The 14,115-nt window shown below is 48.3% G+C and overlaps 1 long non-coding RNA gene across 1 annotated transcript; it reads right to left on the reverse strand.

The window, feature by feature from the left end:
• Positions 1–11,233: 11,233 nt before the first annotated feature.
• Positions 11,234–12,098, reverse strand: LOC148645806 (uncharacterized). The gene is made up of 2 exons (XR_015928134.1): positions 12,040–12,098; positions 11,234–12,007 (listed from the first exon to the last, which is right to left on the reverse strand). It is a non-coding gene; the product is annotated as an uncharacterized LOC148645806 (long non-coding RNA).
• Positions 12,099–14,115: the final 2,017 nt, after the last annotated feature.

A 14,115-nucleotide genomic window follows, 5' to 3' on the forward strand; every position in this document is an offset into this window, starting at 1 on the left:
CCACGACTCAGCGCAAAAGGGAGTTTATAACAGCAGGTCGGGAGGGACGACAACAACCAGGTTCAACCAGACGCTGTCAGTGATTCGCAATCGCTCCTGACAGTCCAGTCCTCTCCCGAACGCTACGAATACCTACGAGCTCCCCATCTCTCTCTCTTGCATGAGCCCCGCTGTCTCGCACAGACAGTATACGACGCTGCCTGAACCTTCAATCAGTTTCCCGTTTGCTGCTCCGATGCTCAGTCGATCTCAGCCAGGAGTCAGACTTCCTCCTCCGCGTACCAGCTGGCCATCGATCTGACTCTTCGTCGCTTTCCAACACCTGCAGCTCGTGTCTTTCCCAGGACCGAGACCCGCCGTTGTCCCCCCGTCCTGTCCAACCCCTGGCGTCCAACTGTCCGCTTACTTCTCCTGTTGTGTTTTGAAATGAGCTGCTCTCGGCAAACGCGCATTCGCCAACACGTTCGCAAACCTCCCATTCGACACCTGTCCTCCCGTTATCACCCGGACAGCGGCACAACGTCACTAGACCACGTTTAAACAGCTTTCGTTCAGGACTTATATTTAGGAATATTACACATTCTCTTATCAAAGATATACTTAACGTAACCTGCGCTCCCGGTAAACGTCCGCGTCTCCTGATGACGTCATCAGCACCACCACACTCCAGTCCGGCGCGAACCCTGAGTGCAGCCGACCTGCTGATCCTGCCCTCGCGTCCACAGACCCGGGCTCTGGTTTAAAAAAGATGCTGCTGATTTCCCATTCGCCACCCGCACTGCTAACGTGAGTCGCATTCATTCTCTAAGCCTGGACCACGAGCAGGGAAGAGAAAAGCGCAACACAGGTGCATTTCCCCAGCTCTCCACAAACCTGTTTCACCGTGAAGCAAGAGATAAATAGAGCTCTGAACTTCGGAGAGTAATAAATAACCTGGCTCTTCGGCACGCTGCTGCCCAGCTCATAGCAGGACGGAGCCTCTGAGCCCTGCAACCCCACGACCGTCCAATCTGCAGTCTCCCTGCGTTTCTTCATTCTAAATTCTGCGTCTCATCATATCTAAACTCACCCCTCCGAATCTCAAGCCCCCTCTGTTCATCCTCCATGTCCTTTTAATCTCACTTTTCTCCTGTGTGTTTAACTGCCTCTCGTGTCCCCGGGTTCCTGTCTCCACGGCTACTGCAGCTGTCTCCTCGGCCCCAGGTCTGTCCAGCGTCCTACCTCTGACCCAGTCAACAGTTGTCCTGTGTCTTGCGCCCCTGTCTCATTCGTGTTTCTGTCCAATTCAGCCCTTATGTCTCGTGTCCTCGTCTCATTGTGTCTTGGTCCCCGGTGTCCAGTTTGGCCTCAGGTCTGTCCCTCTCGTCCTCTGCTGCTCCCAAAGCTTGATATCCGTACAGGTACAGATGCAGCCATTCAAAGTGAGCGGTACAGACACGTACCGCAGGTATTTGGCTGCACCATCGCGCATCATGACGCAAGATGACGCAGGTTACCGCGGTACGTGATTGGTTGACCGACAGGGGCACTCGTGGTCCGTGGTCTGTTGTAGAAAGATTTACAGTACAATAAACGTCTTTACTGTGCCCGTTGTAGATATTGAATTTTACCACTGAAGGGAAATCTTAGTAGCTGAGCATAAAAAGAATATGAGTCGTTTTAAGAGTTGTTTTAAACGAATAAGTAATTAGATTGCTCATAAACCTAATCACTTGCTTTTTCTTTTTATTTAGGCTCACATTTCAACTATATATTATATAACCATAATAACAACCAACCAACAAAAACAACCATATAAACATAATACCAACCAAAAACATAGATAACGACCACAATACAAAATCAAATATATCAAACCATTATACTCTCGCAAATTCCTCCAATTATCATAATCCCGCCCCTTATGCAAAACCAAACCCTCCTCCCATCCCAGTTTATCCTCTTTATCATCCTCAAAATCTACCTCGATTTTCAACATAAAGCATTACTGCTTACTGGGTTTTTGAGGGGGGGGGGGTGTCTTTCGCTGGAAATCTCGCCTGCTTCTACTTTACGAGTACAACCCCCTCTCTGCTGGAGTGCTGGCTGTGACGAATTAAACCGGTTTCACTGGTATTTTCAAAGTAGGAAGTACAGTGTTAACTGGTAGCTGGGCTCCTCAATGAAATCGCTTTAACATGCTAATGCCTTGGTGTAACAGTCCGGGAGTGGCAAGCTTCCAATGTCAACTCGACTCGATTGGAAGACAATGAACGTATTTTAGCCCTAAATGAATTAATAGCAAACATGGTTTACATAAAAGACATTTTTCCAAGAAAGTTTATAATAATACGATCTATAGTTGAAATCTGAGCCTAAATATAAAGGAAAAGCATTTTCAGAGAGCAATCACGCTGTATTTATGTAGAAAAAGCGATTAGGTTTATGAGCAATCTAATTACCTATTCGCTTAAAACGCTATATAAAATAAAGTTTATTTAGAGATGAATGATCAGTGTCGCAGTTTAAATAAATTTCGTAGGAGGGCTTGGACAGATTCCAAGTGCATTTTTGCAATTTACGTTGCATTGTCCAATGTGCTGTTGTAATACAGTTTAGAATACAGTTAGTCTAAGCTTTATCAGCTTTATTTATGGTGTAACGTTGCCATAGCCAAAATGTAATGTAGTGGCTCTCTGAAGGCACCAGTTCTGTAGGGTTTGGGGATTTACTGGGACAATTATTAATTGTAGCAGTAAATCACAAAATTGATTCTTTTGATGGCTTTAGAATCCAACCATGCGATATAACTCAAACAACGCACACACACAGGTACTAATACACGAGGATACATCTATTAATACATAGGATATGCATATAAACCTAACAGATCTTATCGAGAGGGTTATCAGAATACAAAAGGTATATATTCAGTCAGTTACAAAGTGTTACATATATCAAGAGGACATACGTTCAGTATATCATTCATTAAGACCGTTTCGTAAATGAACTTGGTTATAACTTCTACATTAGATACTCAAAACAAGTACATAACTCTTAGGAATTAAATTGATATCAACTGGTTGGGATAACAATTGAATTCTCGAGCAGTAATGCAGTGAAGTTGAATACTCATCCAATCTCTGGGGATTCAGATCTCCTGCGGGCTCTCTGGCTCAGTGCCAGGCAGTGCTGTGCGGCTTGCGACAGTGCGCTGCTGATGCTCACTGACCGGCTAGTTAGTGTTGGCTTTAACTAGAAAAGTTTGTGCACAGGAGAAAAGATGACTGTGGATCCCAGCAGGTCAGGAAGAAGACCGGTTTGTTCCTGATGAAGCACTAGTTCTGAATAGTGATTCAGCTGTCCACAGTTCCGACCTGTTCACAAGGCTTTCTGCTGGTGCTAACCTCAGGTGGATCCTCTGGTTACTCTCTGGCAACTTCCGCTCTCGACTCTTAGAACAAAGGAAAGTTCTGGCACTCGGACGCACTGGCCGTTCAGTGGTTGTCCGGGCTGAGTATCAGGATGGTCAGGAGGCGCGCTGCGAAAATGTCCTGCTCTTGGGAGCCTTCTGCTCCTGGGCCGTCCTGCCCTGGAATTCACCTTTGAATTCTCTTTATAAAAGTCTCAGAATAGTCTCTCAGGCCCTCTGTGTTGCCTGTTTTTACCTGGAGGAACTTCAGCTCGTTGATTGGCTGAAAGTTCCATGGGCATCAGAATCCCACATGGGTTACTCGGCCCTACCAGTCCCTCCCTGATTGGTTGATCAAGGTGAGATATGAGTCACTTACTCCTGACACTTAGGAATGCAGTCCAGATGTCCATCTGGCACTCCCTAGACAGATATGCGCCAATGGATGACCATTGATCATGATAGCCAGGCTTAGCTAAGTGCATCCCCATTTGGGAGCTGTCCCTTATCAAAAGAAAACATCTTTAAATCAGGCTGCATGAATAGCTTCTCTGTGGCTGCACCACAGAGATGAAGAGAGAGATGGGGCCTCATTTGGGAAAGCACCGCAACACTTAATTCTGTCTTATTAACAAGCATTGCCGCTACAACAGCGACAGACACTAATTCACTACCACATTTTGTTTTTGTTGATGATGTAAGTGTCCGAGACAAAACTGTTCCACAGAACAAATAACAACTGCAAAGAAAATTGAAATGCACACAATGAGGTCTCTATGAATGACCAGAGCACTGGTCCTGAGTTCATCAAAAATGCAAAAATGAAATGGAGACAGACATCATGATCCTACTGGAGACTTGGCTACCCACTGTCTGGAGATCGGTCACTTCCAGGGCCAAGGAAACGTGCTCTTCTGAGGTGATCTCAACGCACGAACAGGCACACTGGCAAACTTCACCAGCACACAGGGAAACACTGGTGTATTCAGACAGGCCCCTCTATACCACACCAGTCACCTCACACAGGGACACACGGGTGTATTCGGACAGTCCCCTCTGTACCACACCGGTCACCTCACACAGGGACACACTGATGTATTCAGACAGTCCCCTCTGTACCACACCGGTCACGTCACACAGGGACACACTGATGTATTCAGACAGTCCCCTCTGTACCACACCAGTCACCTCACACAGGGACACACTGGTGTATTCAGACAGTCCCTCTGTACCACACTGGTCACCTCACACAGGGACACACTGGTGTATTCAGACAGTCCCTCTGTACCACACCGGTCACCTCACACAGGGACACACGGGTGTATTCGGACAGTCCCCTCTGTACCACACCGGTCACCTCACACAGGGACACACTGATGTATTCAGACAGTCCCCTCTGTACCACACCGGTCACCTCACACAGGGACACACTGGTGTATTCAGACAGTCCCTCTGTACCACACCAGTCACCTCACACAGGGACACACTGATGTATTCAGACAGTCCCCTCTGTACCACACCGGTCACCTCACACAGGGACACACTGATGTATTCAGACAGTCCCCTCTGTACCATGGTCAACAGCACCGGACGCGAGCTGCTCCAGCTCTGTCAAGGGCTGGGCCTGTACATCGTCAACGGCAGGACTAGAGGGGACTCTCTAGGCAGGTTCACCTACAGATCAGCTCTGAGCAGCAGTGTGGTGGACTATGCCATCACTGACATGGACCCCTCCTGTATCAGTGCCTTCACTGTCAGGCCACAAACTCCCCTCTCTGACCACAGCCAGATCACACTCTACATGAAGAGAGCACACCAGCACAGAGACACACTGACACAGCCCAGCCAGCTGTATGACCTCAACCAGGCGTACAGATGGGATCCAGACAGCCTAGACAGATACCAAACTGCACTGGGCGATGAAGAAATTCAGACACTGTTAGACACATTCCTAAACACTCCGTATCAAACCAACAAATTAGGCATAAACTTGGCCACACAAAAACGAAATCACCTATTTCACAAACTAGCATCAAAATCTAAGCTAAAAACAACTAAATAAAAAAACTACCAAAAAACAAAAGCAAAAGAAAAGTGGTTTGATATGGAGTGCAAAAACATCAGAAATGCACTACGAAAAGTCTCAAATGAAAAACACAGAAAACCACACAACAAAGATCTGCGCCTCAGGTACTGTGACATGGTAAAACTTTACAAACACACGCTGAAAAAGAAGAGAAACACATACATAAACAAACAACTTGCAGAAATTGAGGAGTCACTAAATCAGAACTGTTTCTGGGAGAAGTGGAACAATTTAAAGACATCAAAACCAGAAGAATTGGCCATCCAAAATGGAACAATCTGGCAAACATACCTTGAAAACCTCTATCAAAAGCTCCCAAATACAAATCAATCAGACCAAAACCCCGTTTGTGAAAAACTGAAAATTTTGGTATTGGCTATCAAAGACAACCAAAACCCCTTAGACTCCCCAATCACTGAGCAGGAGCTACTGGACAAACTCCAGGCCCTCAGACCACGCAAAGCCTGTGGCCAAGATGGAGTCAACATTGAGATGCTGAGACACAGCAGCCCAAAGCTGCAACAAGCCCTGCTCAAACTCCTCAATCTCATCATGACAGCCAGATGTTTCACAGAGGCCTGGAACCAAGGACTGCTCACGCCCATCTATAAGAATGGAGACAGACTCGATCCCAACAACTACCGGGGCATCTGTGTCAACAGTAACCTGGGAAAGGTATTGTTTTCTGCAGTATCCTAAATACACGAATACTGGCCTTCCTTGCCGAACACAATGTCCTGAGCAAGAGTCAGATTGGCTTCTTCCCAGATCACTGCACATCTGATCACGTTTATACCCTACACACACTGATAGACAAACACATCCACCAAAAACACAAAGGAAAAAATGCAAGAAAGCATTTGATTCGATTTGTATTCAGTGAACAAATGTGCAGTGAAAATTGGAAACGAAAGGACAGAATTCTTCACCCAAGGCCGTGGGGGTGAGACAGGGCTGCAGCCTGAGCCCAACACTGTTCAATATCTATATCAACGAATTAACAGGAATGTTGGAGCAGTCTGCAGCTCCTGGTCTCACACTACACAAAACAGAAATCAAGTTCCTGCTCTATGCAGATGACCTGGTCCTGCTGTCGCCCACAGAACAGGGGCTGCAGCAGAGCCTGGCACTGCTGGAGCAGTACTGTCAGTCCTGGGCACTGCCAGCCCATTGTCACGCCCTCTGCAGCCAGAGGGCGCTCCTTCTCTGTCCTGTCCCTAGTTTCCGGTCTGCTGTCCTTTCTGTCCCACTCTTTCCCTTGGGCTATATATTTCCGGGTCTTGCACTCTGTCCTCGCTCAGCATTGACGTTCGGATGTCCTGAGACCAGCCTAGCACCAGGGCGCCCCACGTCCGCTCCCTGAGGGCATAGGTTTCTATACGGCATTCCTGAACTCTTTGCACTAATGAGCCCGGGCCGGGCTGAGCTACCTACTGACCCCGCGAGCGGCGTTTTTTTTGTCTTGCCGCAGTTTTTTTTTCCTTGTTCTCTGGGCTGTTTTTTTTTCAGTTCCTCTATTCTAATCACTGGATATCACTCCGATCTTCCGTGCCTGTGAGCGGGTCCTGTACCTGGCTTTCCTCGGGTAGATCACTCCGATACCAGTGATTGAATGTTGAGCTGGCTTGCCTATTCTTATTACTGGATATCACTCCGAGCTTCTGTGTCTGGAGCGGGTTCTCGTGCCTGGCTCTTCCTGGTCTTGCTCTCTCCGATATCAGTGATAGAATGGTAAGCTTTCTGCCGTTCCTCCATTCTTTTCGCTGGATATCACTCCGGGCATCTGTGTCTGTGAGCGGACTTCGGTCTGGCTTTCCTCAGGTTGTCCACTCCAATATCAGCGTTAGAATGTAAACGTGCCATTTGCACGGGGTTTTTGTGTTTTTTTTCTTTTTTTTTGCCTGTTGTTTTGATTTTTTTCTTCCTGGTTTCCCCTCCTTTTTGGTCCCCCCTGCTCTCTGTGTCTCGGAACTTTGGTTCCTATCTGTCTTGTGTGGTTTGTCTCCCTGGTCTTTCCCAGGTTTTTGTCTGTTGGGTTTGTGCTTGTGTACTTTTTTGTTTTTTGTCTCCGGAGCTCTTCTCTACCCCCCCTTCCTCCACCCAATAAAGGTTTATACCCCAGAGGAAGGGGTAGCTCTCAGCCGTGGATTCCCGGAGGTTTCCTTTCAGTTAAATGAGGTTTTTCCTCCCCCCAGTGCTGTGCAGCTTATTTATTTGTATGGGCGTCAGGAGCCGCCCATGAAGGGGGGGGTACTGTCACGCCCTCTACAGCCAGAGGGCGCTCCTTCTCTGTCCTGTCCCTAGTTTCCGGTCTGCTGTCCTTTCTGTCCCTCTCTTTCCCTTGGGCTATATATTTCCGGGTCTTGCACTCTGTCCTCGCTCAGCATTGATGTTCGGATGTCCTGAGACCCGCCTAGCACCAGGGCGCCCCACGTCCGCTCCCTGAGGGCATAGGTTTCTATACAGCATTCCTGAACTCTTTGCACTAATGAGCCCGGGCCTTTTTCCCGTTTCGCCGCTACGCATATGGGTCTTTTTCCGGTCTCCTGCTCCCCACGGTTAGTCCCTTTGGACATCTGTGACACCCATCTGGACCCAGAACAGGGGCAGCAGCTGAACCTTGCACTGCTGGAGCAGCACTGTCAGACCTGGGCGCTGACTGTCAATCTGGACAAGACCAGAGTCATGGTTTTCCAGAAGAAAGCCAGACCTCACGGAAACAGGTACAAATTCACACTCAACAACAACACATTGGAGCACACATCCAGCTACACATACAGTATCCCAGTCTCACCATCAGCTCTTCTGGGAGTTTTGACCTTGTAGTGAAGGCACTGAGGGATAAGGCACTCAGGGCTTTCTACACAATAAGAAGGAGGCTCTTCAACATCAACCCACCCACAAGAATCTGGCTCCAAATATTTCAAAGTGTAATCCAACCAATTGCCCTATACGGCAGTGAAGTGTGGGGTCCCCTCACAGACCAGGATTACACTCAATGGGACAAACACCCGACAGAAACACTGCACATGGAGATCTGTAGAAACACCCTCCATGTGCAGAGAAAAACACCTAACAATGTGTGTAGGGCCGAATTAGGCCAGTACCCATTATTAATAAACATACAGAAGAGAGTAATAAAGTATTGGCTACACTTAAAAAGCAACGACCAAAATTCCTACCACCATAAAGCTCTGCTGAGCCAAGAGCTGAGCCCAAAACAGAGCCCCCTGAGCCAGCTGGTCCTGAGGCTCACTGACCTGAGCCACACCGACACTAACCAGCATCAGGACAGCACTGCTAGAGCACCACAACTCAGACTCAACCACATCACAGCACAAATCAAACAGCAATATCTCACAAACTAGGACACACACACAAACACAACATAAACTGGAATGCTACAGAACCCTAAACAGACAATACACACTAGCCGAATATTTGACCAAGATAAGAAACAGCAAAAAGAAACAGACCCTGAGGAAGTACAGGCTCAGTGACCACAGCCTGGCCACAGAAACTGGGCAACACAGGCAGACCTGGCTGCCCAGAGAGGACAGGCTGTGCTCCCACTGCCAGCGGGGAGAAATAGAGACAGAGGTGCACTTCCTACTGCACTGTGACAGATACTCTGGGATTAGAGAAACATTCTTCCCTAAATTCAGAAATCTAATCCCAGAGTTCCCACACCTGCCAGAATCACCACAGGTCCCAATCCTACTGGGAAAGGGAGGAGGGAACTCAATTGAACTGGCAGCTCAGTACAGTATGTGATCTCCTGTCCCAGCTCGAGGAACAGACAGTGAGCCTGTCTCTCAATAATAATAATACAGTATGTGATCTCCTGTCCCAGCCTGAGGAACAGTGAGCCTGTCTCTCAATAATAATAATACAGTGTGTGATCTCCTGTCCCAGCCTGAGGAACAGACAGTGAGCCTGTCTCTCAATAATGCTCCACATGTACAGTATATATGTAAATATCTTATGATTGTGTCTTTATTATAAATGTCTATGTAATGTTGCCTAGCCAAAATGTAAATGTAGTGGCTCTCTGAAGGCACCAGTTCTGTAGGGTTTGGGCATTTACTGGGACAATTATTAATTGTAGCAGTAAATCACAAAATTGATTCTTTTGATGGCTTTAGAATCCAACCATGCGACATAACTCAAGCAACGCACACACACAGGTACTAATACACGAGGATACATTTATTAATACATAGAATATGCATATAAACCTAACAGATCTTATCGAGAGGGTTATCAGAATACAAAAGATATATATTCAGTCAGTTACAAAGAGTTACACATGTCAAGAGGACATACGTTCAGTATATCATTCATTAAGACCGTTTCATAAATGAACTTGGTTATAACTTCTACATTAGATACTCGAAACAAGTACATAACTCTTAGGAATTAAATTGATATCAACTGGTTGGGATAACAATTGAATTCTCGAGCTGTAATGCATTGAAGTTGACTACTCATCCAATCTCTGGGGATTCAGATCTCTTGCCGGCACAAAAAAACAGTTGCAGGCTGTTGCTGTCCAATCCGCGCTCTCTGGCTCAGTGCCAGGCTGTGCTGTGCGGCTTGCGACGGTGCGCTGCAGATGCTCACTGACCGGCTAGTTAGTGTTGGCTTTAACTAGCAACGTTTGTGCACAGGAGAAAAGATGACTGTAGGTCCCAGCAAGTCAGGAAGAGGACCGGTTCGTTCCTGATGAAGAGCTAGTTCTGAATAGTGATTCAGCTGTCCACAGTTCCGACCTGTTCACGAGGCTTGATGCTGATGCTAACCTCGGGTGGATCCTCCGGTTACTCTCTGGCAACCTCCGCTCTAGACTCTTAGAACAAAGGACAGTTCTGGCACTCGGACACACTGGCCGTTCCGTGGTTGTCCGGGCTGAGTCTCAGGATGGTCAGGAGGCGCGCTGCGAAAATGTCCTGCCCTTGGGAGCCTTCTGCTCCTGGGCCGTCCTGCCCTGGAATTCTCCTTTGAATTCCCTTTAGAATAGTCCACAGAATTCTCCACTGAATCTCACTGAATCTCTGAGGCTCTCTGTGTTGCCTGTTTTTACCTGGAGGAACTTCAGCTCGTTGATTGGCTGAAAGTTCCATGGGCATCAGAGTCCCACGTGGGTTACTCGGCCCTACCAGTCCCTGATTGGTTGATCAAGGTGAGATATGAGTCACTTACTCCTGACACTTAGTAATGCAGTCCAGATGTCCAACTGGCACTCCCTAGACAGATAGGCGCCAATGGATGACCATTGATCATGATAGCCAGGCTTAGCTAAGTGCATCCCCCTTTGGGAGCTGTCCTTATCAAAAGAAAACATCTTGCATGAATGGTTTCTCTGTGGCTGCACCACAGAGATGAACAGAGAAATGGGGCCTCATTTGGGAAGCTCAGAAACACTTAATTCTGCCTTATTATTAAGCCTCGCCGCTACATTACTGTAAACACAGCCCGGATCAGAAACTCCGGGGAGATGTGAAATAAACGCCCTATAAACTCCTGTCCTTCTTCTCCTCTATCCCTCTCAACGAGCTCGCGGACAAAGCATTTCATTGCCAACAACACCACTGTCTGCTGTACTGTTCGTGCATTGATCAATAAACCTTGAGTGATTGATGGTAAGAGAGGAGGGTGGTGTTGGGTTGGGGTTAGTAAGAGGCGGGGAGCGTTGGGTGAGGGTTAATATGTTGGGTTGGGGTTAGTGTGAGAAGAGGGAGTGTTGGGTGAGAGTGTTTTGGGTGAGGGTTAGAGAACAGGGAGTGTTGGGTGAGGGTTAGTGTGTTGGGTGAGGGTTAGAGAGGGGGGAGGTGTTGGGTTGGGGTTAGTAAGAGGCGGGGACCGTTGGGTGAGGGTTAGTGTGTTGGGTGAGGGTTAGTTAGAGAAGAGGGAGTGTTGGGTGAGGGTTAGAGAAGGGGGGAGTGGTGGGTTGGGGTTAGTGAGAGAAGAGGGAGTGTTGGGTGAGGGTTAGTTAGAGAAGAGGGAGTGTTGGGTGCGGGTTAGAGAAGAGGGAGTGTTGGGTGAGAGTGTTTTGGGTGAGGGTTAGAGAAGAGGGAGAGTTGGGTGAGGGTTAGTGTGTTGGGTCGGGGTTAGTGAGAGAAGAGGGAGTGTTGGGTGAGGGTTAGTGTGTTGGGTTGGGCTAAGTGAGAGAGGAGGGTGGTGTTGGGTGAGGGTTAGAGAAGGAGGGAGTGGTGGGTTGGGGTTAGTTAGAGAAGAAGGAGTGTTGGGTGAGGGTTAGAGAAGGGGGGAGTGGTGGGTTGGAGTTAGTTAGAGAAGAGGGAGTGTTGGGTGAGGGTTAGAGAAGGGGGGAGGTCTTGTCCAGTATCAGGTTCTCACCCCAGTACAGCCTGACAGCCTCCAGCACTGCCATGAGGAACAGCAGAGCCAGGTCAAGCGCCAGGTCCCTGTCAGGATAGCTGAGCACCTGGCCTGGACACAGGACACAGAGCACAGGTCACACCGGTCACTCAACACACCTGGACACACAGAGCACAGGTCACTCAACACACCTGGAGACACAGACCAGGGTTACTCAGGTCACTCAGCACATCTGGACACACAGAGCACAGGTCACTCAGCACACCTGGACACACAGAGCACAGGACACTCAGCACACCTCGACACACAGAACACAGGTCACTCCGGTCACTCAGCACACCTGGACACACAGAGCACAGGTCACTCGGCACACCTGGACACACAGAGCACAGGACACTAAGCACACCTGCATACTCACTCTTGTAGATGACCATGAGCAGTGTGGTGGTCAGACAGACACTCACTCTTGTGGGTGACCATGAGCAGTGTGGTGGTCAGACAGACACTCACTCTTGTAGATGACCATGAGCAGTGTGGTGGTCAGACAGACACTCACTCTTGTAGATGACCATGAGCAGTGTGGTGGTCAGACAGATACTCATTCTTGTAGATGACCATGAGCAGTGTGGTGGTCAGACACTCACTCTTGTAGATGACCACGAGCAGTGTGGTGGTCAGACAGACACTCACTCTTGTAGATGACCATGAGCAGTGTGGTGGTCAGACAGATACTCACTCTTGTAGATGACCATGAGCAGTGTGGTGGTCAGACAGATACTCACTCTTGTAGATGACCATGAGCAGTGTGGTGGTCAGACAGACACTCACTCTTGTAGATGACCATGAGCAGTGTGGTGGTCAGACAGATACTCACTCTTGTAGATGACCATGAGCAGTGTGGTGGTCAGACAGATACTCACTCTTGTAGATGACCATGAGCAGTGTGCAGAGGCAGTAGAAGGCGAAGTAGAGGCCAGTCAGGTAGAACAGCACCTGCAGGGGCACTGAGGACAGCTGGCCAGCACTAAGGAAACTGAGCACAGCTCAAGACAGGACACAGACTCCATCACAGCACAACGCTCTTGTATCTCAGTTGAAACAGGTAAATAGTGCTTCAGAACATCCACTGGTGAATACACACTGTGAAAGTGGGGCCTCACGGCCGCCCCACTCACTGTGGGCTTGTGACCGAGCGCCTCTCAGCCAGAATCTCCCCGACAGGTAGAGTCCTGCTCCTCCCAGGGGCCAGGGCAGACAGCGCCCCCTGCTGGACTCTGGTCCTGACAGGAGACTCCCTGCTCCCAACCCCTGGTATCAGACTCTCCAGGTACAGTCCGGAAGCATATTGCTGCCATCAAGGAAATAAATAATTCCTGGGTTATCTCATAATTACGAGATAGCAAAGATCATTTCACTGTATGAACAACCTGTGACACTGTGCAATGACAGCACCTGCAAGCTATCGAATGGATTTCCTTTCCCCTGGGGTTTATTCATAATGACACGTTACAGTTTGGAGCTCATGTCAGCACCATTTTAACACTCATATGTATCCTCAGACTAGAAAAAGTTTGCCCTGGAATCCATTAAATAAAAATAATAATAACACTTTTCTAGACACTTCACTCTAAGCAGTTTACAAGTAATGGGGATCCCCTCCACCACCAGTATGTACCCCCACCTGGATGATGGTCTCACACACAACCAGCTCTCAGTGGGGAGGAGAGCAGAGTGACGAAGCCAGTTCAGAGAGGGGGGTTATTAGGAGGCCATGACTGGTAAAGGCCAGGGGGGGAATTTGGCCAGGACTCCGGGGTAACACCCCTACTCTTTTTGTGCAATGCCCTGGGATTTTTAATGACCACAGAGAGTCAGGACCTTGGTTTAACATCTCATCCGAAGGACGGTGCCTTTTTTTACAGTATAGTGTCCCTGTCAATATACTGGGGCATTAGGACCCACACAGACCACAGGGTGAGCGCCCCCTACTGGCCCCACTAACACCTCTTCCAGCAGCAGCCTCAGCTTTCCCAGGAGTCTCCCATCCAGGTACTGACCAGGCTCACACTGCTGAGCTGCAGGGTGATTTGGCTGCTTAAAACTGAAAGTTAGATAACGATGTACAGTAGGTATTGTATGACGACTGTGCTAACGCTTGATGATCATATACAGTGAGTAAGAATGTGCCATCTCTTAATTACGAGACAACTCAGGTTTTTTTTTTCCCTTGGTGGCAGCAACGCGCTTCCGTTGTACAGTAACGGAAACAGAGGAAATGATACAACAGCGGCCGCTCTCC

The sequence above is a fragment of the Lepisosteus platostomus genome, chromosome 18, assembly GCF_059453375.1.
Source record: "Lepisosteus platostomus isolate fLepPlt1 chromosome 18, fLepPlt1.hap1, whole genome shotgun sequence".
NCBI lineage: Eukaryota > Metazoa > Chordata > Actinopteri > Semionotiformes > Lepisosteidae > Lepisosteus > Lepisosteus platostomus.